Here is a 13,550-nt window from a genome sequence, read left to right as displayed (position 1 = left end):
CTTCCAAATAGCTCCGTGGGCATGAACAACACTGAAGGCATATTTGAAATAAGTCCATATGTTCACCTTCTTCCCCTCACTCAGTTCTAGAGCTCTCGTTAGTGCAATGAGTTCAGCTTTCTGTGATGATACATCTGGAGGCAAGGCTTTTGCCTCAATGATTTTATCTGAGGTGGTTATGGTGTAACCGGTCATCCTCCTACCATTTCTCATGAAGCTGCTCCCATCAGTGTACAATTCCCAGTCTGGATCTTTCAAAGGAACATCTTTCAGGTCTGGTCTGCTGGAATAAGTTTCCTCTATTGTCTGCAAACAATCATGCTCAGGCACACTGTCAAGTAATGTGGATGATAAAAACATCGCAGGGTTTACCACAGAAGTTGTCTTTAGAGTAACACCATCCTGTTCTAACAACACAGATTGGTATTCGAGCATCCTGCTAGGGGAGAGCCAGTGTCCCCCCTTTTGCTCCAGCACATTTATCACTGCATGGGGTACATACACAACAATGTGCTGCCCAAGGGTGAATTTACGGGCCTCCTGTATCAGAAGGACTGTTGCTGCCACAGCTTTCAAGCATCCTGGCCAACCCTGGGCTACATTGTCTAGTTGTTTTGAGAAATAGGCCACAGCTCTTCGCTGGTCTCCAAGGTGCTCCCCCAGAGCTCATATGTAAAGAGTTCAAAAGGTTTAGTCAAGTCCGGCAGTCCCAGAGCTGGGGCTGACATCAAGGAATGTTTCAGCTGTTTAAATGCAGCCCTGGCATTCTCTGTCCACATGATTGTCCCCTTTTCAGCTGCTTTAAGGACTTCATATAAAGGTCTCACCAGTATACCGTAGTTTGATATCCACAGGCGACACCAACCTACCATTCCCAGGAAGGCCTGCATCTCCCTTACGGTATGGGGCTCTGGAAGTCGACAGATGGCTTCCTTCCACTCTCTGCTGAGTTGGCGATGTCCACGGAAAATTTCCAGGCCCAGGTATACTTCTGTTTCCCTGGCAACCTGTGCCTTCTCTTTCGAGACTCGATACCCACTTTGGCCCAAAAAGTTCAACAGACTTACAGTGAGCTCGATGCAGTCATCTCGTGTCTTGGCCACTATCAAGATGTCATCAACATACTGGAGAACCGCTCCTCCTGGTTCTTGTTTCCTCCAGTCCTCAAGCTCCTTTGACAGCTGGTTTTCGAATATGGTTGGGCTGTTTTTGAATCCTTGTGGTAAAACTGTCCAGGTGAGCTGGGTCTTCCTCCCTGTTTCTGGATTCTCCCACTCAAAAGCAAAGAGTTCTTGGCTATTCTTATGCACAGGAATGCAGAAAAACGCATCCTTGAGATCTAAAACAGTGAACCACCTTAATTCATTTGTTAGTGTTTTCAAAAGTGTGTAAGGATTCGCTACCACTGGGTGTATGTCCTCTGTTATCTTGTTGATTTCCCTCAAATCCTGTACCAACCTGTAGCTTTTACCATCAGCTTTCTTTACTGGCAAGATTGGTGTGTTGTACCTGGATTCACATTCCACTAACAACCCAAATTTGAGAAACTTTTCAATCACAGGTACCAATCCCTTACGAGCTTCTAATATCAGAGGATATTGTCTTTGTCTTACTGGTGTAGCCCCTGCTTTGAGTGTGATACTCACAGGTTCAGCTTTTTTGGAACTCCCAGGAGAATCATTGGCCCACACTATTTGAATGACAGCCTCTTCAACTTCTTTGGGAATTTTTCCATGGCATTCCTGTACAAGTATAGCAGCTGCTTCGATAATTTTAGATTCTGGGATTATAACTTTCACTCCCCCTTCCTTTGAAAACTTAATTTCTGCTTCCAACTTTTCCAATAAATCTCTGCCTAACAATGGCATTGGGGAATTTGGCATATACAGGAACTGGTGAGTGACCCAGTGTTTTCCCAATTTAAATTTTAAAGGTTGGAAAAAAGGCCTTGTTTCACTTACCCCTGTAGCTCCAATCACATCCACAGTGTCTTGACTCAGTTTACCTTTTAAAGTATTTAACACAGAATATGTTGCCCCTGTATCAACCAGAAATTCACCATCATCATTCCCCAGCTTAGCTACAACCGAAGGCTCTGCTGGGGTAGTTACCTTCGGTCCCCGTCAGTCCGTATTTACAGTTAGTTCCGAAACTGGGGGCTTCTTTTCTGCTCGTGATGGACACTCATTTTTCCAGTGCCCCCGTTTTTTGCAAATTGCGCATTGGTCCTCAGATAGGGGAAAAGGGGGACCCCTTTTTGATGTGTCAGATGACTTTTCCTTATCATACCTCTTCTTGTAGTGGGGTTTATGATGTTTATCTTTGTCTGCTAAGTCTCTGTTCTGGTATACCTTCCAGGCTACATTCAACAATTTACTTATGTCCGGTGGCCCATCTATCTTTTGCAGCTTTTTCTTTATGTCATTAGCAGATTGACCTATAAACAGGTAAGCCAGGTGGATCTGCTGCTCAGGTGAGTCAGGGTCTAAGGTAGTGTATTTTTGTGCAGCCTCTTTAAGCCTATTTAGAAACTCTGTGGGGGTCTCATTTGGATTTTGTGTGATTTCATATAACCTAGCCCAATTCACTGCTTTAGGAACGGCACATTTTAACCCAACAACCACCCATTTTTGGTATCACTTCAGCTTTTCCATCTGTTCGGGACATTAGGATCCCAGTTAGGGTTCGCTAGGGGATAGATATCATTAACTGACCCTTGAAGACTTCCAGTTGCAATTTGAGTTTCTAGAGCAGATATAGCAGCTTTGTTGACCATTTCTCTCTCTGTTTTATCCAATAATTCATCTAGCATAACATTTAGATCACCCCAGTCTGGGGTTTGGGATTTTATGGCCATTTCTACACGCATAGCTACTCTCTCTGGGTTGTCCCTGTACTTCCCAATTGAGTTTTTCCACTGCTGTAATTCTCCGAGAGAAAATGGTGCCTTTATATAAATGGCTCCTTGATTTCCCACAGCCTGTCTCAGAGGTGCTTCTAACACAAGTTCTTCCTCCCCCCCTTTATCTGTTTTGGACCTTGTGTATTTAGCAATGGGACTGACTGCTCTCATAGCTTCTCGGGCTATCCTGCCCCTTCTGTTCAGCGGGCGGTCCAGCCACTCATAGCGCCCCAGCAACTGTGCCAGCCTTCCCTGTGGGCGCTTGTTATGGACCACGCCGGTGAATCCGAGCAGAGCTTCTTGCAGTGCCTCCGCATGGTGTAGCATCCATTTCAAGTCCCCTGTCCGGACCGGTATACTGATGTCCTCTGCCTCTCTGCCGTCCAACTCCACCATTTGGTCGTGACTCTTATTAAAAGCGCCACCATCTCTACCCTGGACTGCAGTCTGAAGTGTGTCTGAGTCGGTGGGAAGATCCATTCGAGAATCCGGATGTCCTCCCCCTTTTTCTTTTGCCATTGATGGATGATGGCATGTGAACCTGCTGCGCTGATCAGGGTGATGAGGATGGCAAGCGGAACTCTTTCTTCTCTGTGTGACACCCATGCGTGCCGCAGCTTATCTGCGACCTTGGCGAGAGCTGCTGCTTGGTCCAGAGAGCATTCTCGAGGCTTGGCAGCGTTTGTCCCATGCAGCCATGGCAGGAAGGGGGCGAGGTCGGTGTTCGTGATTCCCGCGACTCTGCAGACCCATTGCAGATCTCCTAACAGCCGTTGCGCATCATGGAGCGTGGAGATTTCTGTGTTTAGCTCGATCTCTTGGGGTCTAATTTGCGATTCTGATATGAGCCAGCCCAGGTACTTCCATGGTGCAGTCCGCTGGATCTTCTTGGAGGTGATCTCTAATCCAGTCTCATGCAGTTGCTCTCTGATCCATTGCATCTCTTTATCTGGCAACTCTTTAGCAGTAGCTATCAGGATGTCATCCATGTAACAGCAGATGAGTGCTTCTGCATAACGTCGTTGAATCGGACGTAGCGCCCAGTCAACTGTAGCTGACACAGCGTAGGGAAATTTTTCATCCTCTGGGGTAGGACAACCCACTCATAGCACTTAGTAGGCTCACTGCGATTCTTTGTGGGCACTGTAAAGGCAAAACATTCTGTATCCTTTGGATGCAGTGGGATTGTGAAAAAGCAGTCTTTTAAGTCAATTACAGTGATTTTCCATCCCTCTGGAATCATTGTAGGAGTCGGTAGCCCAGGTTGCAGCGCCCCCATAGTCTGCATGTGCGCATTCACTTGTCGAAGGTCATGAAGGAGGTGCCATTTTCCTGATTTCTTTGGGATCACAAAGATGGGGGTGTTCCATGGGCTGACTGAAGGCTTGATGTGTCCTGCTGCTAGCTGTTCTGCAACAAGCTGTTCTACTGTCTTCAGTCTTTCGTCTGTTACCGGCCACTGTTTGACCCAGACAGGGTCATCTGTTAACCAGGTGAGAGCCCGTATGGGTGGCTGACTGGCAGCAGCCGTCAGCATAAATGCCAGTCTGTGGTGAGCACAAGGCCTAGCTGCGCGAGGATGTCACGTCCAGTCAGGCCTTGCAGGGTCTGAGGCAGCTTCATAACATAGGGGCAACACACAATGGTTTGATTATCCTCAAACTCTAGGGTGATTGGGGTTGCACTTACCTGGAGGATTTGCATTCCTCCCACCCCTACCAGTGTGGCTGCTGGTTTTTCCAGTCCCCAACCAGGTGGCCACACCACCTGGTTAATGATGGTAACGTCAGCCCCTGTGTCGAAAAGCAGTTGTATTTTGATGGCTTCTGCCCCTCTTCACAGGATCACTTGCTGCTGAGGTCTCTGGGCCAGGTTCAATGCCCAAAACATCAAACCCAGAGGACCCAAAAGCATGGTCTCCACAGACACTGCTGTTGCTGATTCCCCCATTGGTCATTACGGGAATGGGGACTATTTGGGCAATGTGACTGCCCTGTGGGATAGTCACGGGTGGCTGCAGCACGTAGGCCATGATTTTAATTTCGCTGGTGTAATCGGCGTCGATGACTCCAGGGAGCAACACTACTCCCTGCCAGCTGGTTGATGACTGCCCCACGAGTAGGCCACCCAGACGAGGGCCATCTGATGACAGGGGGCCCTTGGCTGTGGTCAGGATCAGGGTGACCTGGTGGTTCGTCAGCGTGACTTCCATTGAGGTTGCCATGTCCACTCCGAGGCTCCCTTGGGTGGCTGGCTGGTTCTGTTGAAGGAAACCACCGGGGTTGCACTTGACTCATGGCTCTTTGGGGTGCTCACTTGTGTCCTGGCACGTGGCCCCACCGCACTGCGCTGGCCATTTCCCGCACAGTGGCATGCTATGGTGGCATGGGTGCCAGAATTGCAGTTGTAGCACCACACTGTTTTATGGCAAGTGTGCCTCAGGTGCCCCTCTTCACCGCATCGGAAACAGGCTACTCCACCCGTCCGGGGACCAGGAGGTGGGCCAGCAGCCTTCGCCCCCTTTTTTCTTTGCGCCCCTCCGGTCAGTGCTGCGGCGATGACTTGTCCCTGTTGTTGCAGGACATTCTGCAGCGTTGTGGTAAATGCAGCTGTTTGAGACAACTGCTCCACACGGGTAGCACGCACGAGCATCTTGTCTACTCCTGCTCCCTGGGGCAGCGTGGTGAGAATTGTCTTAGTTTGCCTATTAGCATTTTCAAAGGCAAGTGTTCGGAACATTTGCTCTTGGAGCTCTTCAGAGAGCTCAGTTGTGTCCTTCAAGGCTGCTGACAGACGGTCAATGAACTGACCATATGGCTCTGACAGCCCCTGTCGGATTGCTGCATACGGGGGAGACTTCTTCTTTTCAGGTACTGATAACAAGGCTTTGTGGGCAAGAGTCTGTGACAACTGATGAATGATTGCGGGCATGGTCAGCTGTGCCACTGTCACTCCAAAAGCCCCACTCCCAGTTAGCATGTCGGCTTGGATCGCATACAGTGGGTCTTGTGTATCACCTTGGTATTTGCTAGCTTCTCCTTGTGCTAGCCGCTTCCACATTCGTTCCCAGAGCAGGAACTGTGAAGGGGTTAATAACAATTGTGCGATGCTGACGCAATCATTTGGACACAGGACATCTGCTGTAAAGATAAACTGCAGGATGCTCCGTGTAGCTTCGGACTGGAGGCCGTGCGTGGTGACCGTTTGCTTGGCTTGCTGCAAGATCTTCCAGTCATGGGGTTCCCACTTTGCAGTGTCCCCTTGTATCAGTACAGGGCAGGCTAGGGCATCTATGGCTTGCCAATCTCCTTCAATAATTGCATCACGGACAACTCCATTCCATCTCCTTCACAATGGATCAATCCTCACCATCGAGGCTGATGGAGGCAATGGCTGCACCTCCTCTTGCGGGAAGGGAGGGGCCATATGCCCTGTGCCCGGTTCTCCCAACAGGAATGTAGGAGTTCTGGTGGCTGTCTTGACCGGTGGGTCCATGGGACGCCATGGTGCTGATGGTGTGGTTTCACGAGCCTTAGACTCCAGCGTGTCCTGACGAGTAGACAATTCAGCAAGCTTCTTCATTAATTCATGCATCATCTCTTGGTGCTTCTCCTCCTCTTGGGGCTGACCCCCGGCAGCCCTGGCTGGCTCTGCCTCCGCAGGTGACAAAGCCGTAGAGGCTGCTTCACAGTCGGACGATGATCCACTGTCCGGCAGAGGGGGGTGGCGCGCTGCCGTTTTCGGCCAGAAGCTAGGACCGCTCGTTTCTCCTCTGCTCGCCTGTGCCCCGCCCCCAGGGTTGGAAGCCTGAACTTCCGCCTTTGCGGCCATTTCTCCCTCAGACTTCTGAGGGATAACTTCCTTCCTCGTCATGTCCAGCAGCTCCCGCAGCGAGCATACAGGTGCTGCTGGTCCCTTCATCGGTCGACCCGCGGTCAGCCCAAAGAATCACGCAACCCTGAACTCTGCCCTGGCCTCCGGCCGCTGCTCCGTGAGACCTCCCTCCCTTTCCTTTCCAGGGCTGCCACCCCCCAGCCGCAGCCACCTTCCTCTCTGCTTTCATTTCTGCAAGGGTATTAGTCACGGCTCTCCATGTTAATCCGAGAGCTTTAGCTTCTTTACCTTCCTTTTCACCCTCAATTGTGGACAGCCACAGTCTGTTTCCAACTTCCCACCACTCTTCAGTTGAGAACAAAAGCAAAATGCATTTCAAAAACCGTTGTTCCCAGGCCCACATAATTAGGGCATAAAGATCTCGATCTTTTACAGTCTCGCCTCTCTTAGAGAGGATACTGGCTAGGAGACGAGTGCCAGCCTTGTATTCCATAGCTTCTTACCTGCGAGGACTCACTCGGCTTTACTCAACTTTTTTGCCAGGACGCTCCCGCTCCAGCTGTCTTCCAGGCTTGCCTGCAGCCAGGGGCCAGTTCAGGGGTTTTTCCTCAGCAACCCTGGGTTGTCCAATTTTTCCAAGGGTATCATATGCCCCGGTTCCACAAGGAATCCTTCTACACCTGGTTTTGAGGAAGAATCTGTTTTGGCTCATTGGCCGGACTTTGAGGGAGAAGTGGGTTTGACTCACTGCCCACATTCTGAGGGAGGAGGGGTGCACTGGGTTGAAGTGACGGATTCGGTAGAATGGGTTTTCAGCAGTGCCAGTTAGACACTACCTTACTCAATTTATCAAGGGGTAAGCCATCCATCATATCTCTGGGGACCCCCTTTTTGATACCTAATAACCACCAATGCTGACGCTTAGGGATCTGTTTTACATTCTCTGGCTTTTCACTATGAGGAGCCCTAATGTACCTGACACCTTTTGTTTTGTCTGATTTTTCCTCTGGGATTTTTATAGGTCCATATTTTCTACTGTAATTAATCGGATCTTCTGCAACCTCACTCCATGTCCAAACTTTGCGATCACCGGCAGGTGAATTCAATTGTGAACCTGGTGGCTGAGAGGGGGTTGAATATGGAGTAAACCCAGGATCGGTAGATGCAGTTTGGTCGCTCAAGTTTCCAAGGAATCCATCCAACCTCTCTACAGGACCTACAGCCGCTATGGTTTTTTGAAGGACAATTGAGTGATTCTGGAAGGCCTCGAATTAAAGGGGTCATCAGTTCAGGCTTCACAGGTAATTGCATTGGGGATTCATATCCAGGAGTTAATTTCCTTTCATGGATCATTTGCAGACAGGCGGCTTTGTGGACGCTTTCTACAAGTTGATCAGGGGTACCAACTATAGCTAAAGGGTCTCCCCTTTCTAAAGGATTGAGTCCCCCGGCCCAGAAAGCTGCACGCTGAGTCAGGGACCATGTGTTACATTTGTCTCCTGTTGTTAAGAAAACTCCATGTCCCCAGTATCCACTGGCCTCCTGTTCAGTTAATAGGATTTGGTCTCCTCCGGTGAGAGACACTTGGAAAACATATTCCGTCTCAGATTCGTGGGGGAGCCACCCATGCTCCTTTTTTAACCTAGCCAATTCAACAGCAGTGTATGGTATTTGTTTAGTGGTGATATGTGGTTCAAAATCTTCATCATTGCTATAATTATATTCTGTTTTAATCAGAGGTCTCATACGAGGGCAGCAGTTTTCCCTACAATTTTTCACTAGCACTAGTTCTTCCTGGGGGTATATTTGATTAATGTGAGAATTTCCTTTTCCTCTGTCTCTTTTGGTGAGTCAGCATTCTTTGAATTCTTAGAATATTCCTCTTTTAAAGCAGCCCACAGCAAATGATTTTCATTCCTTTCTTCATCTAATTGTTTCTGTAAAATTTCCACTAGGTTTTGAAGGGAATCTATGATTGCTTTTTCTTAACTGCATCGCTTAAAGCGGTGATCTATAGCTGCCGTAAGGCATGCTCCCAAAACGGAGCAGATTATGGTTTTATTTCAGCCAAATTTAAACTTTGTTTCATGTTGTAATGAACATATTCTATCAGTCACACTCTCCAAATTAAACTAGTTATTTTGAGCCCATGCTTCCCCTTCCGGAGAGGGCTGGGCATTGTGTTTTGCTAGCAGAGCATAAAATGCTGCTTTATCTTTTGCACTGGGGTTTTCAGTCATTTTATGAAGGGATCAAAACCACTACAGGGAGGTAAAACTTAATTATACACTGACACAAACAGCTTCACTGTGTCTCCCTTCGCTTCCCTGGGTGGGTGAAGAGACCAAATCTGCCTGGGAGGTCCTCCTTCAGTTACTTATGGTTGTCTCTTCGCTACACCAAGCAGTCCAAATTCACACACACCCAACAAAAAAAACACAGTTCCCCCTTTTACACTAAGAGATCTTTTTGTGAAAAATCTGAAGACAGAGCCCTCAGCTGAGTATGGGGTGCTTTTCACCCAGGCGTGTGCAGTTTGCGGGAAATTCGAGTCACCCCCCTTGCTTTCTAGACACCGCTCACCCTTTTCGGGGTGTCAGGCTGGGTGCGGCTGGAGCGAAACATCCTTCCCCTATTACAGACTACACACAACCTTGCAACCCCTTCTGTCTGTCAGAAATCCTGTCCGTGATGCCAGTTTAATGTCACGATCCGCTAATGCAAGTGGGGGTCGTGATGGTTCGTTTATAGATCTCAGAGTGTAAAAGGACACAAGGGATTTCAGTTTTAATCAAAACAGTGCACCTTTATTAAGTGCCCACAACACAATAATGCGATAGAGGAGAAAAAGAGAGAGAGAGATAAAGAAAACAAAGTAAAAGAGTAGAGAAGAAGAAAGGGGGGGTAATAGCTACCAACGGATGAGACAAAGTCCTCGTGGCCTTCTGCCAATAGATTCGTCTTCTTTCCGTGGGGAGATGTCGTCTCAGTTATTTCAGAAAGTCCCTTTATAGCCCTTTTTAGAAACGAGGCGCAACTGGCCAAGACCATATCTATGTTTCGTAATAACATTGCAAAACTAAAAGCTAGCACTAACTATCACAGGTACATACCAAGCATGCCTTTCATAGGCAGTACTGCTTGCCATGATTTGCAGCCCAGCAGCATTAGCTGACATGAATTTAGCAGTGCTCTCACTTCTGCTTTCTAGCTGTATCTCCACATCTCCCTCCTTTTCCCAAGAGGTGGGGAAACCTCCAGCCGTTGTTATGAGGCCTGTTGCTTTGGGAAACAGCTACAGGACAGGTGTACAGGACATTCCTTTCCGCTTCAGCGCAGTCCTTCCCGCCTGGGCAGCAAGAATAGCGCAGTCCATTGGGACCTGCACTAGTTTCAGGAATGCGTACCAGTTCCCAGCGGGCACACCTGCAGGCAACACTTGGCAGACACCCCACCTCAGCCAGGCCAGGACTCCTGTGTTGAGTCTCTGTCCTTGGAGATGATCGTGAGGCAGATGAGGCATCTTCGGACCATCTCTTAAACTCCTACATCTCGCCTGAGCACCTCTCCCATCCTCTGGGTCAGAGTTTGGTGGCTTCTCTCCGGCAGATCCACTGTGAATCCAAGTCGCAGTTCTCAGGGGTGATGGTGCTGCCTCTGATCATCCCACAGAGTCCAGGTCTCTCCCTGAGGTCCAGCTGGAACCTTCAGGTGCAGGAGGGAGTCCGGGTCACCCCTGGGGGTCACTTGGGGGACACTAGGCTGCCTTCCCTTGGCCCCCAGCTGCCCCTGGCACTCCCCGATCCCGGTCCTGGCGGGAGCCGTACACCCACGTCCAGCCCGTCCCGGCCGCGGGCACCCAGAGCCTGACCCACAAGGAGAGCGCGGGTTTCTGCAGGGTTTCATGTAGGAATTCCTGCCTCGGGGAAGAAGTGGTGACGCTCACAGGCCATGGATGCTCACCCCAAAACAGGCTCTGTCCTCATCCCAGGACTGAGCCCCAACCATGTTCCCCATGCTCTGCCACAGGCACCCGGGGGTGCTTGGACATGGTGGGGGAGGGGGATGCTGAGCCCAGGATTCTGGGAATCCCCTCTCCCTTCCCGAGTGCCACCAGGGGCAGCCCCGTGTCCTTCCCACCTTCTTACCCCCATCATTCCCTTCACCAGCTCATCCCGATATCACAGCAGCAGCAGCGTGGCCCCCGATCCCCGCAGTCCTCTCGGCTCCTGCTCCAAGGGCTGTATCCAGGGGAGACCCAGTAGCACTTGATCCTTCCCAGCATCCAGCTCTGGGGGCAGATCCTGCATCCCTCAGCCCCTGGAAAACGGGATCAGAGCCAGCTCAGGTCACCACGTTGCCGTCTCGTCCCCTGCACACCCAGAGAACCACCAGGGTTTCATTCCCATTTTCTCCCTGGGGACACCCTGAACTGTGAACTGGTTGGCGCTCTGATCTGGGCATGCCATGAGATTTTGGGAAAGCTTTTGGAGCAGAGGCGCCTCAGGGCTGTTACCTGGCTGCTGTGATGGGCAGAGAATTTCCCTGAGCTCCAAGATGAAATTCTCCAGGCTGCTGTTGCCGTCTCCTACCCTCCCGTTTTTTCCGCTTCCTGGGCTTTCCACTCCACTGCTGGTGGAGAACTACAACGGAAGGAAGGCTGAGCAGGGAACAGGACCTGGCTCCCTCAGCACAGTGCTCACCAAGATCCACCTGCATGCAGCCCCAGGGTGGATTCTGACATTCCCTTCCCTCATCCCAGCTCTCTCCAAACCTTGGCCTGAGGAGCTTGTGAGAGGTGAGAACTGACCTCAGAGTCCCAACACAGAGCAGACCCCAGCTCCTTTTGGGGGCCGGGCTCAGCATCCCTGAGCTCCCCCCCTGCTCAGAGCTACCCCACCCAGCTGTGGCTTTGCACTGGTGACAGGATGTGGCCCCTCCAGCCCTGCCAAGGTGTCACCGTTTCTCAAGTGCCATCACATTGGAGGTCCACAGAGCCCTGAAGCCTCTGCCTAACCCTGCCCCTCGATCTGTGACTCCCAAGCTGTTCAGCCTAGAGGGGCCTGACCCCAGGGTGAGGGGCTGCTCAGCACCCCCTGCCCACCACGGGCACTCACTGTGCGGGAACAGCTCACAGGCATTTATTTGGGGGGATTTTCCCCCAGCTCTGCCCCTCTGGGTGTCTCCTCAAGAACCAGCAGACATTGGAGTCTCCCTCCCGCCTGCCCAGGATGGTTTAGGGGTGCTGGGGGTGCCAGCACTGGGCATGGGGCTCATTTTATCCAGGTGCTGTGTGACCCTGACCTCAGCCCTGGGCTCTCAAACCCTGTCCGTGCCACAGCCGAGAGATTTTCCCCCACACAAACCCCTGGGACCCCTCCCCACTGTCAGGGCTGTCCCCATGTCCCCATGGCCGTGCTCACATGAGCAGCCCAGCGTCACCACGGCCACTCCGAGCAGGAGATTCCCGGTCCAGCTGGCCCCAAGCACCACATGGTGCCACTGAGGACATCCTGGCGCTGCAGGGGACAGAGGTGACAGGAGACCACCCAGCCCCACACCCAGCAAGTCAAAACTCTGCAGATTTGGGCTGTTTTGTCTCCAAAAGCAGCTTGGAGCCCAGCAGCCTGCCTCAACAAGGACCAAGTGGCTAGCTCAGGGGGTCAACACCAGGCAGTCACCTAGCCAGCAGCAGTCGCAGAGGACGGGTACCGACAGGATGCGGGAGGCTGAGCAAGGTCTAAGCTAGGCTCGCTTCAGTCACTGGTGGGTAAGGTGTGAGGAGAGAAGAAGCAGGCGAGGGGACATTTCTCGGGGGAGCAAGAATGGGTTTACTGGAGAAGAACTGAGGAGAGCCGAGAAGAGCCCCAAATAACCTCTGACAGGGGGTTTTATACCCCTCTGCTCAGGGCGCAGTGAACATAACACACCCAATGACACTGCATGTGGCGGGTGTAACAAAGGCGGGGACATGTACAACGCAGCTAATGGGGAGTGGGGTAGGCGGGGACAGTGAATGAGGGCCAGTAGGGAATTGATGGTGTCAACCAGGGAGGAGAGTGCGGCGGCCATTACAGATGTACAAGTTTGCACGTCTTTCCCGCCAGGGCCAACGGATTTTCCCGCCAAGCTGCCTGAGGGCAGCCATATTGGGGCGGGAAGCCATTTTATGGTTCCTGGACTTCAGAGGAATCAAACCATTGGATTCTTTGTCCAACTGGGTCCAGGACACCATGGCAGGAACCAGGGCTCACCACAACAGCAGCCCCCAGGGTTCAAGCATTGGTGGGTTTTTCCCAGTGGAATTACTCCGTGGCAGGAATTAAAATGTTTAATTAGTGGTTGGGCTTTGTGATCTTCAAGCTCTTTGCCAATCTAAACAGTTCCGATTCTTCTGCTGCTTTTCTCCATAGGGAAACCGAAAATGGAGTCAGCAGGAAAAAGCACGGGGCACAAGGAGCAGCAGAAAGAAACAAAGCAGGAACCGCCACAAGTGCAGAGAAGATTGACCAGGAGCATCCAGACTTGGATCAGGGTATCTAAAGGCACCAATAGCCCTTCAGCATCCCAGCTCTCCTTCGAACAGCGGAATTGTGGCAGATCTGGGGCTTTTACTCCAAGCACGGACCCTTTCGAAGAACCAGCCCCTGGAAATCATGTTTGGTGTGGAGCTCAGTTTTCCCAGTTCAGCCTCTCCACACAGGGATGAGGCTCAAAGGGCTGCACTGGGCGATGTCAGGGCTTAAAATTCATCCTGCAAAGCCGAGCTTTGATCCCGGCAGGGCTGAGCTGAAGCGGCTGCACAGGAGGGAGG

The 13,550-nt window shown here is 51.1% G+C and overlaps 2 protein-coding genes across 2 annotated transcripts in view; both read right to left on the bottom strand.

Annotated features, from left to right (window-relative positions):
• LOC116436931 (zinc finger protein 79-like) overlaps window positions 1–13,550 on the bottom strand; it is a 509,410-nt gene that overhangs the window by 120,745 nt on the left and 375,115 nt on the right. The window lies entirely within an intron of this gene.
• Window positions 6,729–13,550, bottom strand: part of LOC116436944 (zinc finger protein 850-like) — a 43,768-nt gene continuing 36,946 nt past the window's right edge. The window contains exons 6-7 of the mRNA XM_032094400.1: window positions 9,652–11,379; window positions 6,729–7,416 (exon numbers count right to left, since the gene is read on the bottom strand). The gene's annotated coding sequence lies outside the window, so the exon portion shown is untranslated. The remainder of the gene's footprint in view (window positions 7,417–9,651; window positions 11,380–13,550) is intronic.

This window comes from Corvus moneduloides, chromosome 31 (genome assembly GCF_009650955.1).
Source record: "Corvus moneduloides isolate bCorMon1 chromosome 31, bCorMon1.pri, whole genome shotgun sequence".
Lineage (NCBI taxonomy): Eukaryota > Metazoa > Chordata > Aves > Passeriformes > Corvidae > Corvus > Corvus moneduloides.
This window is presented reverse-complemented; position numbering and strand designations above follow the sequence as displayed.